Source organism: Pan paniscus, chromosome Y (assembly GCF_029289425.2).
Source record: "Pan paniscus chromosome Y, NHGRI_mPanPan1-v2.0_pri, whole genome shotgun sequence".
Classification (NCBI taxonomy): Eukaryota; Metazoa; Chordata; class Mammalia; order Primates; family Hominidae; genus Pan; species Pan paniscus.
Window position 1 is genome coordinate 16,349,958 of NC_073273.2, and position 16,910 is coordinate 16,366,867.

The following is a 16,910-nucleotide window of genomic DNA, read 5'->3' on the forward strand; positions in this document are numbered from 1 at the left end:
GCTGGATGTGGTAGTGCATCAGTCAAGTCCCAGATCCTTGGGGGCTGAGGCAGGAGGATCACTTGAGCCCATGAGGTCCAGGCTGTGAGCCTCTTTGCTGCACTGCATTTCAGCCTCCATGAAAAAGCAAGACTGTGTAGCCAAAAAAAAAAAAAAAAAAAAAAAAAAAAAAAAACAGGACAAGATATCTACAATACTCTTTCCCTAGGCTTTTTTAACCCCATTTATCTCCATGAGGCATTCTGTCATAATGATTAAAAGGTATGGGAAACAGAAGAATAACTAGTAAGATACAATTTATCAACTTTGGAATAGGGATTCTGTTTCAGCAAGTTAGAATAAATGCTGAAAACCTTTTATATACCAAGAGTGAAAGCCTTATTGCATCATTTTTCATAGGAACATAATGCTTTCGAGTGAATAATAGGTTAATTTTTTATCATCTTTTTCCACAGGTATTACTATGAGAAAATACCTGGACTTGGTGGTTTATAACAAACATTTCTTGTAATCTCAGAGGCTGAGAAGCCCAAGGTCAAGACATCAGCAAATATGGTGCTCAGGTAATGGGGCATTTCCTGGATTTTAATTTTATTTATTTATTTTTGAGATGGAGTCGCTATGTTGTCGGGCTGGAGTGCAGAGGTGCGATCTCAGCTCACTAAAACCTCTGCCTCCAGGGTTCAAGCGATTCTCCTGCATCAGCCTCACAAGTAGCTGGGATGACATATGTGCACCACCATGCCCAGCTAATTTTTTTGTATTTTAGTAGATATAACGTTTCACCATTTTGGCCAGGATAGTCTCGATCTCCTGATCTCATGATTTGCCTGCCTCGGCCTCCCAAAGTGCTGGGACTACAGTCATAACCCACCTTACCCAGCCACTTCCTGGGCTTTGAACACCCCTCTTGCTGAGTCTACATGTTATAGAACTGAGTTGGGAACTCTATAGTCTTTTAGCAGGGTTCTAATAATATTTATGAGGGTACTCTCTTCCTGACCTGATTTCTTCCCATCAAAGTCCCTTTTCCCCTTCCAGAGGGCAGCCAATTGACACTTCCACATGTTGAGCTTAAAGTACTTTTTAGATGGTGGAGTGAGGATGGCAGCGATGATTTCATGAATTCTTTGCTTTGCTGTTTTTAATACCTCCAGTGTTGGCATCAGGTATTAAAGGCATGAAGATGATTTTTGAAATTGTTCATATGTAGTCATCCACTTTCAGCTTACAAGGTTTGGGGACAATTGGGCAGTTTTGGTTTTCAGTGATGCTAAATCATGAAAGGGGAACCCAGTGTTGAAATTTTAGTTTAGAGAGTTGTAGCTATATATTGGATGAAATGAGAATTGAAATTGTAGACTAATAAAATATGTAAGACAACACATATGGGTGTGTTTTAGTTTTCCATTGAAACAAAATTCTCTCTGAAGTTACTTCTCTTGACTCTTGTTCACAAAATAAGTCTGGTCTGACTAGATTTGTCTTCATTTTTTACCTAAGTGCAGTAAGAATTGTCATTGACCACAAAGGTGTATATATAAAATAAACTATATAAATAAATCTTTAAACCAGGAAAAACAGGTTTTCACTCTAGGAGTCAGGAAATTTCTACACAGGAAATAGATGTAGGAATTTATTTTTTCCTGCTAAGCAAAGAAGGCCAGGATTTCCAAACTAGGAGTCCAGGGAAAACTCTTCACTCAGAAAAATAACGAAGAAAAAGAATTTTCTACCCCAGGAGGCATGAAATACCTCCCACTGAAGTAAAATAGCCACAATAAAAAGAGTACTATCCCAGAAATCAGGGAATAATTTCTATTCAGATAAGACATTCACTAAAAAGATACTTCTATCCCATAAAGTCTAGATAAATCACCAATAAAACAACAACCACGAAAAGATATGGTGTTTAGCACAGAGTCAGAGAATAATCCCTAGTAGGTAAGGACAGAAAAGGTAGAAGGGACTTTCACTCCAAGAGTAAGGGAACAATTCCTACCAAGAAGTGATAGCAAAAAAAGGCACTTTAAGTTCAGAGAGTTAGAGAATAATCCCTATTGTGAAAACAAAGCAAGAGAAAAAACAAAAACAGCTTTTATCCTATGAAGTAAGAAAACAATTCCCTACTCAGGGATATCAGGAAGTCAGGATTTCCTGACTTTGGCCCAGTGAGCCAGAAAATAATTTCTACTAGCAGGAGAGTCAGGAAGAATAGATATCCAACCTATATGCAAGGAAGTGGGTTTCCTATAAAGAAAAAACAGCTATTAAGAAGAGAGTTTCAGATCAGGAGTAAAGGTCAGTCTAATGTTCACTGAAAAAAACGGGCCGGGCACAGTGTTTCACGCCTGTAATCCCAGCACTTTGGGAGGCTAAGGCGGGTTGATCACGAGGTCAGGAGATGGAAACCATCTTGGCTAACACAGTGAAACCCCGTCTCTACTAAAAATACAAAAAAAAATTAGCCGTGCATGGTGGTGGGTGCCTGTAGTCCCAGCTACTTGTAAGGCTGAGGCAGGAGAAAGGTGTGAACCCAGAAGGCGGAGCTTGCAGTGAGCCAAGATCCAGCCACTGCACTCCAGTCTGGCCGACAGAGGTGAGACTCCATCTCAAAAAACAAAAAAAAAAACAAAAAAAAAAACAAAAAAACACGGAAAGAAAGAAAAGAAAAGACTTAAATAGAACTGACTTTCACACCAGGCTTGGAAGAAACATTTCACACTAGAGAATATATTCCCCTCTCAAAATAGAGTATCAAGTATCAGGATGAAGAGAATTACAGCCCAGGGGAGTTGTAACCAAGGCTGTAATCCCTACTCAAAACAAACCAACAAAGAGAGAAAGAATAAACCTTGTGGAGCCTAATGGGAAGGACATCAATCCCTGGGCCTTCTTCCCTGGCTTTCTTCAGTGATTAGAGAAAGCCTTTTTCCTCTCCCTAGAAAGAGGTTTAAAGTCTTCAGGAGCAAAAGGAAAGGCCTCAGCACTTCTAGTCCCTTCTTCCTTAGCTTGCTTTAGTAATATATCTCTGAAATTTCTCCCTGCAAGGAGGCTAGAACAAATACTACGAAAATCCTAAATGAGAAGAATGGCAATCACTGTGCCTTCTTTCACTTCCTTCAGTGATTCCTGCAATTATTCTCTCAAAGTAGGCTGGAGACAGACCTCTATGAGCCAAACAGAAAGAGACAGCACTCCCCAAGACATTTTCCCTGACTTGCTCCAGTAAAATTTCCTGCAGTCTCTATCTGGAAGGAGGCAGAGAGTCAGAATACTTCCAAGCCTAAATGAGAAGAAAAGCACTTCCCACACTCACTTCCCTGGCTTGCTCTAATAGCAAATTTCTGCCATCACTTGCTAGAGAAAATCAGAGAGTTAGATCTCTGAAATCCTGAATGGAAGAGACAGGACTCCCCTTCTGTCACTAGACCTAGCATGCTTGCTTCACAGCCTTGTTATAGCAACAGATCCCACCTGCTATTCTCCATGGACAGATTTTTGGTAAAGTATAAATGTGACAGCGAACACCTCTCAGGCCTTCTTGCCTTCTTCTCTGCCTTGCCATAGTAAGAAATCTGCCTTGCATGTTCTTCCTGGAAGAAACTTATGTGACTTCAGCAATGCACAATGAGAAAGCAGCCACTCTGCACTACCTTCTCCTTGGCTTGCTCTGGTGAGCAATCAACGTCTGTAGACCCTCCCTGGAAGTAGCTTCTGCATACATCATGAGTCACAAATTTTACAGCTTATGCCTAAGAGGCTTGTCCTAAATTATCTACTTCTGGAAGTGAATGGTACTCTGTATTCCTGAGTCTTCTATATCACAGAGAACAAGATTGTCAAAGTTGTAAATATTCAGTGGCTATCTGTCCAGATTCAGAGTGAGCATAATGAATGACTGTACAGATGTCAGTCATGGACACTATTCTTGGCATAGGGCAGAACTAGTTGGGCATAAATTCTGAATCTAAGCTTCTCCAGAAGTAATATACATCTAATCTCAAAACCTTTTAGTTGCCTGTCATGGGACTTGCTACTGTCTTGTCTACATCAAAGAAATAGTACAATTTCACATACCTTGCAATCCAGTGGGGGCGGCACACAAGAAGAAAGACAGTGAGTTGGACAATCAGAATTGAGAAGCACCTGGAATCTCTGGTTGCACTGATAAGGAAAGGAAATTTCCTACATAGGGTGAGTTAAGGAAAACCAAGAAAGATTGTTGTCTTCATGGACTTGCAGAAACCAACTCATAGTCAAGAAAAGTTGGGCTGGTGGTAGGGGGTATGGGAGGACAGGGTGAAGAAGGAGTGCCGTGGAGAGGAAAATATGTTCTGAGGAAAAAAACAAAAGAAATCAACACAGTTGGACTATGATAAAATAAAAGTATTTAATGTCCCTTACAGGGAAATCAAAACAAAAAGCACTAATGTAGTAACAGAAGTCAAGATAGCAATGCATTTAAAAACTGAGAAGTTTAACAAAGAGATAGAAAATATTTCAAGGTATCAAACAGAAGTCAAAGAAGTGAAAAATACAGGATCCTAAGTCAAAAATTAGATACAGGGGCCAAACAGTAAACCGGATGAAGCAGAACAAAGGATAAGCAAAATTAAGCCAAGTCTTTGAAAATAATCAAAATGAAGGATAAAAATGAAAGAGAAAAATAAGGAATCATGATGACAGCCTAGGAACTTATGGAACATTATGAAGTGGGATGATAATATATGGAGTACTATAAGGAGAAGACAAAGATAAAAGGTGAGAAAAATAATTGACATATGTTTTTAAACAAATACAAAATGAAAGGCTGGGCATGGTGGGTCACGCCTGCAATCCCAGCACATTGGGAGGCCGAGGTGGGTGGATCACCTGAGGTCAAGAGTTTGAGACCAGCCTGCCCAATATGCAAAACCCCATCTCTACTAAAAATACAAAATATAGCCAGGTTTGGTGGGGGGGGCCTGTAATCCCAGCTACTTGGGAGGGTGACAGAGGAGAATCACTTGAACCTAGAAGGCAGAGGTGGCAGTGGGCTGAGATTGCACCACTGCACTCCAGCCTGGCTGACAGATTAAGATTCCATCTCAATAAATATGTAAATAATAAGATAAATAACAACAACAAATGAAGGATAAAGATGGTTGCTAGAGTTACTCAAGACACACCTCCTCCACAAAGAAGGTCCAAAATAGCACATAGATAACTATGCATTGAATCGAACATCTTTGGGAGAATGCTAGAATTCAGCAGGGAAGTGACTGTGACTCTCTGAGGCATGAAAACTGGGGACGGCAGCCGTATGGAGATGGACCAAAGCAGCCAGCTGGAATTGGCTCAAAACCAAAAGGAATTCTCCACTGTGGGAGAAAGAAAGATCGCATTTGCAATCCTAGATGCAGAGAATCCCCTTGGCCCTGTGAGGACAGGTCCTAAGCCTAATACAGAGACCTGCATCTGGGATTGCAGGGTCAAATGGTATTTCTAGTTCCAGATCCCTGAGGAATTGTCACATTGACTTCCACATGGTTGAACTAGTTTGCAGTCCCAACAACAGTGTAAAAGTGTTCCTATTTCTCCACATCCTCTCCAGCACCTGTTGTTTCCTGACTTTTTAATGATCGCCATTCGAACTAGTGTGAGATCGTATCTCATTGTGGTTTTGATTTGTGTTTCTCTGATGGCCAGTGATGATGAGCATTTTTCATGTGTCTGTTGGCTGCATAAATTTCTTCTTTTGAGAAGTGTCTGTTCATATCATTTACCCACTTGTTGATGAGGTTGTTTGTTTTTTTCTTGTAAGTTTGAGGTCTTTGTAGATTCTAGATATTAGCCCTTTGTTAGATGAGTAGATTGCAAAAATTTTCTCCCATTCTCTTTATACTATATACAATTTAAAGTAAAGAAAACTACCACCTTAGCTTCTGCATTTCAAAGTAAAACTAAGTAAAATTTGGTCATTTTTATTACCATAAGTGTCCATATAGTTTTACTGCATTTGTTTGCAATTTAATGTAGGTAGTTTAAATTTAATGTTAGTATTAATGGTATCAACTACTGGTGATCTTTTTTCTATTGGCACCTTTTTGTGCTCACTTAGGTGATTTCTTACATTTTGCTATTAAATATTGTTTCAGGTAACTTTCTTCTGCATCCCTACTTTCCTAATGTACAAGGAAATTTGTAAGTAGAGATTTTATGTTGATAGTCATGCAGCAACACACATGTGCTATTGTACGTGGTTAATATAAAGATGAGTTAGAGAATATAAAGTGCAAAATAAAACAAGTGAATATTTCCCTGGTCTCAAATGATGAAGAAACCTGTTTTCATGGCAAAATCTTTAGCATGAAGTCATTTGCCACTCTACAAAATCTACAAAGGTTGGGAGCTGTGGTTCAAGCTTGTAACCCAGCACTTTTGGAAGCTGAGAAAGTCAAATCAATTTAGGCTAGGAGTTCAAGACCAGCCCGGCCAACACCAGGAAACCCTGTCTCTACCAAAAATACAAAAATTAGCTGGATGTGGTGGTGCATGCCTGTAGTTCCTTAACTTGGGAGGCTGGGGCATGAGAATCATTTGAACCTGGAAGTCTGAGTCTGAAGTGAAATGAGATTGCACCATGCATCCTAGCCTAGGTGACATAGTGAGTCTTCAACTCAAAAATAAATATAAAAATAAACAACTAAATAAATAATAGGGTATCTTTCACTTCAGGCGGTTATCATTTTTTTCCTTTCTTTGTTTCTTTCTTTTTTTTTTTTTTTTTTTTGAGACAGTGTCTCACTCTGTTGTCCACACTGGATTGCACTGGCATCATCATGGCTCACTGCAGGCTTGAACTTCTGGGTTCAAATGCTTGTGCCTCCCATTTCAGCCTCCTGAGTAGCTGGAATTACAGGCACACACAACCATGTGCAGCATGTGTGTCTGTGTGTATGCTCTTTTTGTTTGTGAACTATATTTGATTTTGAATCACATCTTTTTACAACACAATCTTTCTATTCATTATTTTAGTTAATATCTGGTTCAACTTCAATGTGCTTTTATATTAACTTTTTTCTCATGGGGTAGCATGGGTTACACTTTTCGAGCTCTGGTATATGTGAAGTTGTCTTTCCAATAATATTCCATGAGTTTGAAAATTTAGGTGTACGAAATATTGGGTCATGCCATATTTTTTACCAAGAATTCTTTATACATTGCCAAATATTCTGGAGTTTTGTCTGTAGAACAGAAATGTGAGGCCAATTTGACCAGTGACTTCTATTCAGGAAAATTCTTAATTTTTTTTGTTATAAGATTTGTTAACACATTAAATTCTAAAATTTGACCAGGATAAGCTGAATGCCTTTCCCAGTTTGTATAAGTGAGATTACGACAAGATCATTGTGTACTGTGTTGTTTGTTTATGGCATTAATTTATTCTGCTGAATGATCACTACCTGTTGACCTGCCTCCTTGCCTCCTCATAGACTCCACTTACCTCTTTAGCCACATTAATGTTGGCTTTTTAAATGCTGTATATTTAGCATGTTGCACAGTGCTTGATACAGCATAACTCTCAATAAATATTTGTTGAGGGAATGAGTAAGCCAGCAAATATAAACCTTTCATAAAATTCCAGAATTTGACACCATTTCTGTAAGTGAAGTTGAATGCAATCCATGGGATAGACATGTTTATGAATGAGAATTAAGAGTCTATATGTTTTTAAATAGAAAATTGAGAGAAGACTAAAATGTTGGTGTAAAAATTAAAAACATTATTTGATAATGTTAGTTAATAATATTTGATAACAGATTATCAAGTATTATTAATGAATCAACTTTTCCTGTCTTTAGTGCATCTATTGACTCTTTCATGGATGTTTACTTCATTATGGTAACTTTTAGCAATTTCTGATGCTATGATTATTTCTAGTAGGCACTATCTTTTCTGGAAGCACCATGTATTTCCGATGCTAGTACACACATGTGTTTCCATTTTACCTCTAAAAGGAGGCAAAATTTACTGTCAATGCAGTACATCCTGATGTTCATTGAGAGGGTGGACAATAGACCCCAGAATATTTCAGGAAAAATAATAACAAATAATGTGAAAGGGGAGAGTATGAAACAGCAGACAATCCAACACTAAGGAATAATTTCTGTGACTTGGAAAAGCTGCCTGAGACCTGATTTCTGCAGGAAAGTATTTTTAAAGTCACCATAATGACCCTAGTTTTACCATGCTGATACTTCACTTATTTCATTTCATTAAGGTTCTGTAGCTCTTCACTAAATACACACTGTAAAACTTCTTCCCAAACAAAGGAAAATGTCATAAAAAATAAGCAGTTTGCAATAATGGAAATACCATCGAATGCAACTTTCTGGGAGCAAATTCCTTTCTGTAATACCTCTGGCTTGACAAATTCGGATCATACTACGGGTGAATTTTTTTTTTTTTTTTTGGCAATAATATTAGTTTTCTCCCAAATAGAAACTTTGTGTTGACTGCTTTCTAGACATGCTCCCCCTGGCTAATTGGTATGAAAATGACTTTCATTGTTCAAATTAAAAAAAAAGAAAAAATTTCTCAGTGTATTTTTTTCCATTTGACTAAAAAAATATAGTTTAACTAACTAGGACATGCATTCCATTCTCTTAGCCACTGTGGTAACAGAGCCTTTTTTTTTTTTTAACTGCATTTGCTGAATATAGTATGAATGGCAGGATGGTACTTACTAGGAAAGTAAATTATAAAGATAAATGTTAGAAGCATTACATTATTTCCCCAACCAGTTCCAAATGTGCCTTTATGCCTTAATTAGATCCCATAAACACCAGGACAACTACGCCAGCTGCTCTCTACACTCACAGGGCATGATATTTCTTCTTCTTATGGAACAAGCCACCAATCTCAAAGGAAAGAAGCTCTCACAAGCCTGAAGTAAGCAGCTGGAGCTTTCACCAGTGTTACAGATAGAACAGTAGGTCCTGATAGGCAGGTGGAACTTTCACCAGTGCTGTCGATAAAACACTAGGACCTGATAGTTCTCTGCTGACAGTGTGTTTCCTTAAAAAAAAAAAAAAAAGTATAAAAGACACAAAATTCAGATATTAAAAACAGTTATTTGGATATTAAAATTTGTAATCTTCTGATATTTTATAACTGTTGTATCTATTTCTCTTGGCAATGTTTCACTAGTGGGAGTGAAAACAAAGAGACTTTGCTCCCTAGACAGACTGAATAATACATAGCTTACTTCCATTAGTATGAATACTTTCTTTTTTGTTATTGCATTTTTGTAAAAAGCAATAACACAAAAGAAAATTGTGTTATTGCACTTACAACATGCACTGTACAAAAACATGCGTTGTGCAAAATTACGTTACTGCTTGTACAAAATGTACAATGTGTTAGCTTATGTTAAAATCAGAAACATTATTCAAGTACCATAAAAATATGAGATGTATATTATTATGTATTTTATGGGTTTCATTATATTTTATCAAATAGTGAGATTAGATATTTTCTTTCTCTTAATAAAAACATAAGAATACACTTTCAAAGAAAGAAGAGAGAAATCAAAATATCTGAATTGTCTAAATGGAAACAATGGACTTTGGCCACGGAGTAACAAAGGATAGTGATCGTGACTTGCTCTTGAACGGCTGTTAACTGCATAAGTTTGGGCCCTTTGATTGTCTTTTGTTAGTATCATTATCGTAGTACTTGCAAACAATAGCAGAAATTAAAAATGTGGCAAATAGGTATTTGAGATATGATACATCCTACTGGTGAGGGTAAGATGATGAAATGAAAATGTTACTAAATTAAAATGAGCAGAGGAAAGATGGGAATACAAAGAAGTATCACCAAATTGCACACATACTGCAGAAAGAGCTCAAATAATGCTTCAGAGTAATTCTACACATAATATACTCATTGACTAGAACAACATGTCCTTAAGAGCTAACCTTAAGTAGGCAGGGCACCAACAATACCTTTGTGGGGAAAGCAGAAATTTAGATGCATTTACAGAGTGTGTTATGGGTTATATGCAAATACCCTTCATTACTCCATCTCTTTCTGTTTTTTTATGACTACTTTTTTAGTGATTTTAATATTTCTTCCCAGTTACCAAATACCTAATCACATAACATTACTTTCTAGCATGCATTTTAGCTGCCAGAAGGAGAGATGACTTTGGTAAGGGGGCATAGCTAGTTTATTTTTGATCTATCACTGAGTAACAAATTATAGCAAAACTTAGTGGCTTCAAAAAACACCATTAATTACGTCACAGTTTCTGTGGGTCTGGAAACTGGGCATAGTTATCAGGGTATGTCTGGCTCAAGGCTTCTCACGAAATTGCAGTCAAGGTGTTAGCCAGGATTTCAGTCATTTTAAAACACACGTGGGGAAAGATGTGCTTCCAAGCTCGTTCACCTGGCTGTTGGCAGGATTTAGTTCTTCATGGGCTGCTGCGCTAAGGACTTGAGTTCCTAACAGGCTGTTAGCTAAAGGTGGTCTCTACCGTATTGACACATGAGTGTGCTCATAATGCAGCTCAAACATGACAGCCAGCTGTCTAGGAAACAGCTTGGACAGGGGATGGGTGAGGTGTTCCACATTTGGGCTTCCACAGGTGAGATGTATAGGCAAGGTACTTTAAAATATTAGTAAAATGAATCATTAAGGGGACCACGCATGGTGGCTTATTCCTGTAATTCCAGCACTTTGAGGGGTCAAGGCAGGAAGATTGCTTGAGACCAGGAGCCTGAGAGTAGCCTAGGCAACATAGCAAGACCCATCTCTACAATAAATACATGAATAAAAAATTTCACTTGGCATGGTAGCATGCATCTGTTGTTCCAGCCACTTGGGAGGCTGAGGTGGGAGAACCACTTGAGCCCAGGATTTCAGGACTGCAGGGAGCTGAAATCATGCCACTGCACTCCACCCTGGGCAACAGATTGAGACCCTATATCAGAAAACAACATAGTTAAGAGAAAACAGTGAAAGACGATGGCTGAACTATAGTGTAAGTGAAGGTCTTTGGAAACTAGGAATTTCAGGAACTGCTATTATTTGGTGGGCCTTTGTGTGAATGTTAAAGTCTCTGTAATCATTGGCAGGAATTGGAATGGAAAGGAAGATTGTGAGACAATGGGAATGGGTCATAAATTTAGGAAAGTGTACTTGAATATGATATTAGAAAGGGACGAAGAAGAAGCTGTGACCTCACTCAGACCTTCCAGTATATGGAGTGTGAGAGAGTAAGTGGCCTCTGCTTGAGTGGGCTGCAAGAGAAGTAGTGACGTCTATGGAGAACCCGTGTTATTTCAGGCACGAAGGTTGAAGGTTATTAATTGAGGTTGTTGTGTATACAGAGGAGATTCTTTATCATAAAGTATTAACTCTCGAATTGCCCAAACTCCCTTTGAAACTGGCCTACTTGATAAAATGTTATAGTAAATCTTCTTCCTTCTGTGTGTTGCTTGTCCTGTATATCATATACCCCACTAAAGTACTCCACATAAGCTCTTTTATTTCAGGCTTGTTTTCTGAGGAACTCAAGCTAGGACAAAGGGAAAGGGTAACGTAATACAGTTTATTCAAAGGGGTTTGTGTGTGCACGTGTAATATACATGATGTATACCAGAGAATGTTAGCAAATTATAATCAAACAAAAGATAAGATATGAATTATTGTATTTCTAGTAATCATGATCATTATCATCACCATCATCATTGTTGCTCTCTTCAATTCGCTGTAGGGTAAAAAGCCATATGATTTATTCTGGAATGCTTACAGGAGGAGGCCCAGGCCAGATTGCAGGAAAGAAGGAGGATGTTTTTCTTTACCCAATCAAAACTTATTTTATTAAGAAGACTACATGTGTTTTTCCCTTTAAATTTATATATTCTGTTCAGAAATCCCTAAGATTACTAGAAGTTTTAAAACATACAGCAACACCTTCTATACAAAAAGTTGGAAATTATATGTTTTTATTAGCAATGAGAAAATGCTGGAAAAGATAACAATGAGTAGATAATTTATAATCAGAGGAAAATTATAGTTCTGAGAATGTATTAGATTCCTAGAGCTGCTGTAAAAAAATTACCACATTTCAAATGGCTTTCAAAAACTTTTTTTTTCCTGCAAATCTGGAAGTTAAAAGTCTGAATTTAATATGTTGCCAGACCTCTGAGATTTCTAGAGGAGAATTCTTCCTTGCCCTTCCCAGCTTCTGGTTGTGGCCAGTAATCCTTGGCATTCATCAGCTTGTAGCTATATCGCTTCAGCATACACCTCTGTCTTCACATTGGCTCTCTGTGTGTCTCTGTGTCTCTAAATCTCTCTTTCTTAATAATGATACAAGACATTGAATTTAGGACATAACCTAATCTACTGTGACCTTACCTTAACTTGATTATATTTGAAAAGTTTATATTTCCAAATAAAGTTACAGTCATATGTCCCCATGGTTATCATTTCAACATTTTGTTTTTTAAAAAAGTCAACCAACTACAGGGTTATTATCAAATAAGTATTGGAATTTTGACACTAATTCCTACAAACCAAAGCTTCTACTAAAATAAATAAATAAAAATGAGTTAGCAAGGTAAAAACTGTATTACTCAGGTAAACCACCAAATCTGATGACCTGGAAGCAGTCATGAGATTCGGCAGTTTACCTAAGTAAATAATTCAGAAGAAATTATCTCCCTGACCACAATTAAGATAGTTCTTAGATTAGACATATCGTTCGTCCTGCTGATGTAGCTTTGCTTTGCTTCACACTTCTGGAGTTGAAACCACCTTAGGGGCCTCATCGGTTAAGGAAAACAAAAATAAAAGGAGTAGTACATCAGAGTTGTTTTCCTACTTCCAGTGACTGGATTTTGAGCTTCCTCACTATCTCAATGTTCTCTGAGATGGAGTGCTTACCATCCAAACAATGTGAAAATCCGTACTGTGAAACACTAAGCTTCTTTCTTACTGGAAACACCACTAGGAAGAAAAAAAGGGAGTTTCTCTATATTTTGCTACAAAGGATACAGGAAAGCAAAGAGATTTCGCTCCACTCTCACAGCCTTCAGCACTGCAAAGAAGTGCTATCATGCAGACCAGCTCTCAGTTCTAAAACACAGGACGCTCTAGGAGACTGGATATCTACAGAAAGTACAAAAGTGGAAAGTCTTTTTACATGGCCTCTTTAAACACACATTAGTTTTGTTGTTGTTGTTTGTTAAAACCATGTTTTATTAATTTTATACCACTCTATGCAATAATTTTCAAGGATATATGTATACGGAGTTCATTTACTGTAATATTTATGTTACACCCACAAGAAAGTCCAAATTGCAGGTTATACGTTAAGATTTTTACATCTTAAGCTCTTTGTCACCTTTGATAATGGATTTCCCACTTTATGTATAATATTTTCTTATTGTTAAAAATTCAGCCTGATTAATTTTAGGGCCAAGAATCCATTATTAGAATTTGAATCATTTATATGAATATATGACACAATCCTGTTGTATTTTTCTTTACCCCATCCTATGGACTCCCTTTATTCTCTTTATTTGCATTGGTAGTCTTCCTTTTAAACCAAGGAAGTTTACGAATTGCTCAAAAATTGTTTTTGGTTTTTATTTCCTCACAGGTCTTTTTAGCTCCTTTCTTTCATCATTAGTTCATTTTGTCAACAATCATTGTTACAAACTACATAACTGTCACATTGAACTTTATGCAGTTTTTCAACTGACTCCCCATCTTCTAAAACACAAACTTGAAATTTATATTTGCTTCAAAACCTGCTACCTGTCCCCCAATACTCACCATTATTGAATTAGTTATTAATACTTTTGGTTTATGCATATTTACCTTCCATTACACCGATTTGTTTTCAAACATCCTGTTCAGAACACATTTCTCAAATAATTTCTGAACCTAAAAGTGAAAATTCCTTCAAAATAATTCCTGTTTACAACTTTGCCTTTTCTAGATGACCTTTAGTTTCTTCATCTGTAAAATAAGTGATTAGATCATTACTATTTGAGTCTATGACATATTTTGTGTCCTTTTAAACTTGACACAAGCCCTATTTGCTAAGTGCTACTATAAATTAAGATTACAAAAACTCAGTAAGAAATTACATTTGATATAATAATATAATTAATCATATTTGAAAATGTTACTTAAATATTTCAAGTAAAAAGATAATGTAAAGATAAATTTAATAAGTAAGAATACATATTTTTTCCAAAAAAAAATACATTTGAAGACTTTTGCTTACACCCATTGACCTCATATGTTGCTAGTCTGCAGCTAAGTTTACATTATTCAATTTGAATTCCGTGTTAAAACAATTCAATAATTTTGTTGTTTGTAATTGATGAGTGATTGGCAATATTATTTTTGGAGCCAAATGGAAGAATAGCATCTGATTAGACAGAATCCAGACAAAAAAAAAAAGGGTGTAATGTGTTAAAGAAGAAAATCTACAAAACGTGTTTTCTCTTTTCCTTCTATTTCCTTCTATTGCAATGTGAACAAAGGGAATCAGGGGATCTTGGAGCAGAGGAGCAAAGGGGGAAGGCCCAGATATTTAGGTTGATGAGAATATGTGTACTGCTAAAAATACAATGAACAAATAAACATGGAAAATATCCATTATTCGCATAAATGTTGCAATAAATACTTAAAATAAGTATGCATAACCCAGAAACTTTTTCAGCATCTGAACTAAATACAATTTATTATATTTATGATAATCTGAAATCAGAGGTCAGCCCAAAGGTGACTCTAGTGTCAGTGTAGGAATTAATAGTAATAAATATCCAATCCATGCTTGAGTATATGAATTAGGTCTGATTAAAGCTAATAGAGGAAAGTGAGGGAAAGTATTCAATTCTATTTATTTACTAAAGAGAGATCTTTCTAAATAAAATTTATCTGCTTAACTTGTAATATTGCTTAAGTTCAATTGTTTAAATAAAATACAAATTTTTAAATAAGAAAGATGGAGGTAATTAAAATCTTCTATCTTAGACACATCTCTAACCCTTAAGTTCTGCTGTTCACATAGTGTGGTGGTGACCACTGACAATAGTTAACAAGCTTATTCATTCATTAAATGAATCATATTGAATCAACAAAAATGTATTGTTTATCTAGATGTTGTCAGAGTTGAATCTTGAAGCATAAATGAACAATACTTATTTATTAACATGCATGGTATTCTGCTGATCATTATGACAGTATCTGCCTATGTGACAGCTTACAGTTTTCCAGACTGATGGTATTACAGGTTGATTTCCCAAGCCCACACCCATTCATGTTAAAGTCCTAACACCGTTACATCAGAATATTACTGTATTGGGAGATAAGTGCTTTAAAAATGTAATTATGTTAAACCAAAGCAGTTCGATATGGTCTTATTCCAATCTCACTGGTGTCCTTATAAGAGGAGGACATTTTGACACACAAGGGTACACCAGGAATTCATGAGCACAGAGATAAGAGCATGTAAACACACAAAGAGTGGGCCGCCATCTGCAAGCCAAGGACAGAGTTCTGAGAAAAAATCAAAGCTGATGACATCTTGTCTTGGACTTCCAGCCTCCAGAACTAGGAGACAATACATTTCTGTGTGTGTGGATGTGTGTGTGTGTGTGTGTGTGTGTGTGTGGTTGATAATGTTACCAAGTGTCACCAAGTGTGTGATGTTTTGCTATGGCGCTAACCTACATAGGTCAAGGGCTGAAAAATCTAAAAGAATTTCTTCAAAAATCTTTCCATTTACAACATTATATTGCTGGGGCTTTTAGCTCCAGGGAATGACTGAATGAGTTTGTGTTTCAGATATTTGGTGACTCATTATACTATAGTAATATGCTACCAAGGAAGGCATTTCCACTGTCTTTCCTCTACTCTGCCTTCTGGGCTTCAGTTTTGTTTTCACCAGATTGATTTTCCAGGCACTACATAGGGTCTCTCTGGTCAGCCAAAGCTGTGGGCATCAGAGCTGAGAACTAAGTTTGCTGACCTTCATTCTGACCATTTCAGTGAGCCAGCCATCCACCAGCTGCTATAGGCTCTCCAGGGTCGGGAACGAGCTCAGCTCACCCACCACTGGTGAGGTCCTGACAGTGAGACCTCCTGAGGTTTTGAAGGCAGGCACCATACTCTTTTCACTTGAATTCCAACCCTGCTGATGCCACACCCCTCCCAAGCATTTCTTGGCATTCCTTCAGAGCATTTATAGTTTTGTGGGAAGGACACAGGTGATAGTTACAGGAGATTAGAAAAATGTGTTAGCTTTGAAAATAAGTGCTAAATGGATGATCAAAGTGAGTTCTTCATGAGTTCAGGACATAGATTGCTTTGCCTGAAGATTATAAAAATAGCTTCAGAGAGAATGGGGAGCTTGGCTAATGTATAAGATTTTCACAATGCCTGGAAGCTGTTATCTTCAATCAAACAGTGTAAAAAATGGAAATAAGTATTGTCATATGTAATTTAGAAACTTCAGAGAAAACATGAGTGAGAAGTCTGGTTATGCCAGTTACCAACTGTGTAGCATGGAGCAAATTACAAACTCTCTGAACTTCTATTTCCTCATGTGGTTGTTTAGATGATTAGAAATAACCTGTATAAAATGACTTACTTTTTGCCAGGCAAATGGCCTGAACTCACTAAATGGTTGTACATTTGTTAACATTGTTTAATGATTAATGCCAGTCTAACAATGATCGTCTCAGCAGTCCTTATTTTAGCACTCCCATGAATGAAAGACATCAGAAATCAAAATAGACCTCAGCAATGATTTAGTCCAGTCTCCTCATTTTCTGGAGAAAATGAATGCCCAGAGAAATTAAATGACCTGGCCTAGGATACAGAGCCAGTTG